At 40.2% G+C, this 6,185-nt stretch overlaps 1 protein-coding gene across 3 annotated transcripts in view; it reads right to left on the bottom strand.

Annotated features, from left to right (window-relative positions):
• Positions 1–5,794, bottom strand: part of LOC117962614 (signal-induced proliferation-associated 1-like protein 3) — a 77,286-nt gene extending 71,492 nt beyond the window's left edge. For 2 of the 3 annotated variants that reach the window (XM_059015698.1, XM_059015695.1), the window contains exon 1: positions 5,600–5,794. The gene's annotated coding sequence lies outside the window, so the exon portion shown is untranslated. Of the gene's footprint in view, positions 1–5,409; positions 5,474–5,599 lie in introns of all 3 variants that reach the window. The other variant, XM_059015696.1, reaches the window with a different exon arrangement.
• Between the last annotated feature and the right edge of the window lie 391 nt (positions 5,795–6,185).

The raw sequence follows: 6,185 nt of genomic DNA on the forward strand, positions 1-6,185 counted from the left end.
ACCAGCTCTATGTGCAGACAATGGACATTGCAGAATCTTACATTTACAGTTAGCCACTTAGTAAATATCTTGGTATCCCTGAATAGATAATCCTCTCCTCTCATTATCAATTTAGTGCCAATGCAGATTGACTCTGTGGGACAATAGCTCTTTGTTTTCAACATGTTTTTGCAATGCTGTCTGCCAAGACTGGTACACAACTCCATGTGGTGTCATTCTTGGCAGTCACCATTGTAGGGACATACGTTTTTGGGATGAAATGAAGAATAATTGTCCCACACAGCCATTCTGCATTGGGAGTAAATTGATGATATCTGGGGGAAACGTCTGTGGCAGGGATTTTTAATTAAAATCTTTTGGATCTATTTAAAGACAGTTATCTATTCAGGGAGACCAAGATATTCAGTGAACAAGAGGTCTGAGTGAGAAACCCTGGCTGATAAAAACCCTCCTGCCAGTCGTTCTGCATTCTGAAACATGGATCCGGTACCACCACACTAGACGAGTATTACAATCCTTTGCATTAAAGAGGAGATGATTATCCATTCAGGGATACCAAGATATTTATTAAGAAAGGGGTCTGAGTGGGTAAAGGGGACAGTGTCCCACCCCAGTCACTCTGTTCCAAGGCTGGTGACATCATCATTTTGACTGCCAGTGTATATAGCAACCCTACTATTCTTTGAAACTTATTTTAGGAATTGAAACGTCAAAGAAGCTTCTTATAGCATTGCAATTGCAATGCAGGTGACGAACGGTGGAAACGGCTCACATTTGAAGTGAAAAAATATCATAGTTTAAAAAAGGACTACAGCTAATGAATACCATGGAAATTAGAAAGTGCTCCAGCAGTCAAACCCTACACGTCACACGAAGACGCTTTTCAGATCATCCTGCTAGAAAACAGCATCGGAGGTGGGAGGGAGTGGCTTCGATAGCTGGGTCTTCAAAGAATATTTCCAGCTGCAGCCTGACCAAACCCAAAGCAATATCTCTGTAAAATGCAAACTGTGCCTGAGAAGAAACTATTTGGAACTGTAACTAGGTACATTTTATCAAAGTAACTTGAAACTGTAACACATTACTTTTTCAAAGGAGTGTCCCCATTACTGGGTTGGGCAGCTCACAGGGGATGGAAGCAGCTGCTGCTCCCCAGCCTGGCGCTTCCTGGTTTGGGATTAAACTATAAGAAGGAGGATAATCTTGGACTGGAGCCTCCACATCAGCACTGCTTATTAAAGAGACATTACCTCCAGCCAGGACTGCACTGCTGCTGGACAGATAACAAGCTGTAGATATTTAATAAGAAACAAGAACAGGAATGGACACAAACACCCTTCAAGTTCAAGATTTGGAGTGGCGTATTTCACTGCACTGCATGCATCATCCATAGCTGATAAACCTTTAGAAATACTGGAACCACTCAATTCAATTGCAAACATTTCAACCACAAGTCTTCTAGATTTACAGTCAAATTGTTTGCAATGCTTCCCTATGCTTTACCAGACCTCTCTGTGCTTTACAATGCTTGCCTATGCTTTTCCAGTCCTCTCTGTGCTTTACAATGCTTCCATATGCTTTACAAGACCTCTCTGTGCTTTACAATACTTGCTTATGCTTTTCCAGACCTCTCTGTGCTTTACAATGCTTCCCTATGCTTTACCAGACCTCTCTGTGCTTTACAATGCTTCCCTATGCTTTACCAGACCTCTCTGTGCTTTACAATGCTTCCCTGTGCTTTACCAGACCTCTCTGTGCTTTACAATGCTTCCCTATGCTTTACCATACCTCTCAGTGCTTTTCAATGCTTCCCTATGCTTTACCAGACCTCTCTGTGCTTTACAATGCTTCCATATGCTTTACAAGACCTCTCTGTGCTTTACAATACTTGCTTATGCTTTTCCAGACCTCTCTGTGCTTTACAATGCTTCCCTATGCTTTACCAGACCTCTCTGTGCTTTACAATGCTTCCCTATGCTTTACCAGACCTCTCTGTGCTTTACAATGCTTCCCTATGCTTTACCAGACCTCTCTGTGCTTTACAATGCTTCCCTGTGCTTTACCAGACCTCTCTGTGCTTTACAATGCTTCCCTATGCTTTACCATACCTCTCAGTGCTTTTCAATGCTTCCCTATGCTTTACCAGACCTCTCTGTGCTTTACAATGCTTCCTTATGCTTTACCAGACCTCTCTGTGCTTTACAATGCTTCCCTATGCTTTACCATACCTCTCTGTGCTTTACAATGCTTCCCTATGCTTTACCAGACCTCTGTGCTTTACAATGCTTCCCTATGCTTTACCAGACCTCTCTGTGATTAACAATGCCTACCTATGCTTTACCATGCTTTTACTGTGCTTTATTAAACTTTGCTGTAATTTTATTGTGGGAAACTTTTATAAGGGCAATACTGGTTGAAAATAACAGTGTTTAATACAGGATAATGCTTTTTTTCTCAAATAAACACCATGTAGGAATAAAACCACCTCCAGGAAAGCTTCACAGCAGCGTATAACTCCACGCACAATCCTTCACAACCCCTAACCCTCCCCTAACTCCTCACATGCTGTCACAGCATGTGATACAAACCGGATGTACTCCAACTGAAACGCCAACATTTCAATGTCTGCGACCTGTAGCCGTTTACACCTTTACTGGAATTACTGCTATGTCTTAAATAATATAATCTGGTGGCCTTCTACAATAGTAATGCATGTTACTCAATGATGCATTCGTTATGAAATCAGTCAAAACCGTTTAATATCACTTTCAATTGACTGAGTAAAAATGGTAACCTTAAGTGGAGTTTAACTTAAACAGGAGTTCACTAATAACCTGGCAGAACACACATTAAAACACAGTGCTGATACCACATGTGCAAATCAAACACAGTGCGAGGTATTGACTGTGTATATAGCGCTCATTAATCATATTCTTTTCAGTATAGTGTACAGCAAATAGCTATAACTGAAGAATACAGAAGCTGCAATCATACAGATTGTGGCATTCTCTGTGTAAAATTGCAATACTGTATATCTTATTACACGGAAACCTTCAAGTCTTATGTTCTATCAAAGTGATATTATTAGGAGCTTTCTGTATTTTTTTATACTGTATTTTACTGTATTTTGTGTTCCCTGGCCTCACTACAGCTCTCAGACATGTCTTCTCTCTACAGCTGGCACACCAGAGTGTAACCATTAACATGTCCCCCCTGCAGCACACTGTGGGTTTAAACAACACTTAAGAACCGATGTGGTATTTTGTAGATGCCTGTAACGCAAGTTAGATCAACCAGCATCTTTAAATTAGTGCCAGCACCATCTAGTGCACAGCTGGTGTATTGCCAGCAAAAATGAGCCAACGTGGCACAGCAGCTCCTGAACTCAGTCGAAAGCATCTTTACACAGATTTAAAAAATAAGAACCACGCGTGCACAAAAAGAACAGCTCTGAATGATTGCCAGCATCAGACAAAGGGGGTGCGATTTATATTGAGGTGTAAACGCCTTGATAAATCTTGAGCTTAATGTCCCATGCCCACAGGCTATACCAGAGAGGGCAGCCGTGTTCTTTAGCCTGCCCAGGCAGCACATTCCCACATGCCACCTGAACCCCCTCCTCTTCCATTCAACAGAAAGGGCACACATCCCCTCTGCGGAGCACTGACTCGATCCACAGCAGCTACTGTACCCGTACACCATAACTGGAGATATGATACACAGCAATGCAATAGGCTCACAGGTCTTAAATGTGCAGCTCTGAAGGAAACACATGTTATAGAAAATGTTCATTTTAAAACATCAGGTTCTCCACAAGGTGAAAAAAGTCTCTGTTTGCAAACCGTGCTCTCAGATCTTGTGCTTCCCCTGGTGAGTGAAATTGTCCCCACCCCTTTCACCGCCTTCTTTCCTGCCAATAACCAATCAGCTGCATCCCCTGTTGACTGACGTGCTTGTTATAACATATATCAGTTTTTAACATGGGGTTTCTCTATTCATCAATTCATATTAAATGATTATTTCTATGATGGGTTAGTAACCTTTGGGATTCAGATACCAGCTTGGATATATAGTGCCTTTTTTTGAATTATTATTATTATTATTATTATTTATTTCTTAGCAGACGCCCTTATCCAGGGCGACTTACAATTGTTACAACATATCACATTATACATTATTTCACAGTATACAGATATCACATTATTTTTATTATGAATATATTATAAGTTAACATTTCATTATTAAGGTCTCACTTACTGTTGTAAGAGATGCCATATTGGCAGTGACTATAAGAGTTGTAACGGTCCATTAATGTCACAATATGTATCACGATAGGCAGGTTGCAATATGCATCACAGTACATGCAATGGTCCTGATGGGCTACTTGTATGATGCAGAATAAGATCAAATGATCATTAACGATGGGACATTTTGTTAAATGAAATGGGACAGGGAGAGTGTGTATTCAACTATAAAACACACGCATTCTTCATTCAAGAAGCGTTTGATGAACTACAGTGAGCTGTGCTGTGATTTTGTATCACAATATCAACAATACATACCTCTATTACGATACAGTATATCATGTAAAGAAAGAATCCCGATTTATCACCGTGAATCTTTACACCCTAGCGAACATTGTACTCCAAAAAGAGGTTTTATTTTAAATGTAGAACTATGTTATATATAAATATAGAAATGTACATAGAAATCAAAATATATATTTAAAAAACATTTCACTTTAATTGTACTGTACTTGGATATTTTGATTTGAGAATTATCATTATTTACAAAAATCTTCAATATGTTTGATTTTCCAAATCTCCACGGTTTCAAATCCAGACGTTGGATTTAAATCAAACAACTCAACCCTGAGTCCCCACTGCAAATATGTTTATAAAGCTATACATTACAAACACAACACAATCAAAGGACTGAGGGGACAGATAGATACATAGGTAGCTGGATAGATAGACTTGAATCCATCTATTACAAGAAATGTGTTTAACATGTAGATATAACATGATCTTTACCCACCTATGTATTTCTGTGTCAGTACCCCCGACATTTTGTCAGAATGTCTTTTGACACCAAAATAAACTCCATGAAATCCATCTCTCCATTGCACATGTACCCTTATGTGAGCTTCTCTCCTTCCTTCATTCTCCCTTATATCGTCCTTCTATCCATCCACCAATTCAGCCCTGTCTGCCTGCCTGTCTGCCTGCCTGCCTGCCTGCTCGTAATTCACACTGTATCAAAAACAAGGCACCTTGACCTCTTTATGATAGCAAACACTCCCCTCCCTCCCTGCCTCCCCTACCACCACCAGCCCTTATTCTCTGCAGAAAATAACACCCAACTATATAGCAAACCAAGCACAGACAGAAACACCAGGGCTTTCCTTACCTTTCTCAGCAGTCTATTCTGGTACATCCTGTATCCTCTACAATAGGAAGACAGCTAAGCCTTACTATCAATGTCAAAAAAAAAACAAAAAAAAACGTTTCCTCTTTTAAATTTCCTCTTTTAAATTTCCTCTGGTGGCAATTGTTTGACAGAAAAGACATTTTAAATATAAAAAAAAAACACATCTTACCTTATTTTTGTGGCATTTTTTTTTTCTATATATTTTTCTTCACAGGCAAATCCTTGTGTTTGATTCGACTCCTTTTTGTGTACCCTATTCCAGCATTGTCAAACGGACAGGTTTCTCTCTCCTCTCTCTCTTTCTCTCTGTCGCTCTGTCTCTCTTTCCCTTGTGTTTCTATTCTATACACATTTCAAACCCCCTCCCTCTCTCTCTCTCAGACAACTGGGCTACAACCAGCAGGATGCCCCCCCCTCTCTCTCTCTCTCTCTCTCTCTCTCTTTCTCTCTCTCTCTCTCTCTCCTACCTCCAGCTAATCTTGTCCTACGACTAACACAAGGCTGATTAAGGTTGTGAGATTAAGCCACAAACATTGCCTGGGTGTGCCTGCGTATGTGTCTGTGTCTGTGTCTGTGTCTGTGTCTGTCTGCGTGTGGAGACAAAACTGAAGAAAAAAAATGTCCTCAAAAAAGGTAACGCGATGACTTGAAGCCCACAGTGAATGGCTTCCGTTAAATATGCTTTACTGATGAATCACAAGTGCAAAAAAAAAAATAAAATCAGCCCTAGGGAGTTTTCATGACACATTTTGTAG

The sequence above is a fragment of the Acipenser ruthenus genome, chromosome 51 (assembly GCF_902713425.1).
Source record: "Acipenser ruthenus chromosome 51, fAciRut3.2 maternal haplotype, whole genome shotgun sequence".
Classification (NCBI taxonomy): domain Eukaryota; kingdom Metazoa; phylum Chordata; class Actinopteri; order Acipenseriformes; family Acipenseridae; genus Acipenser; species Acipenser ruthenus.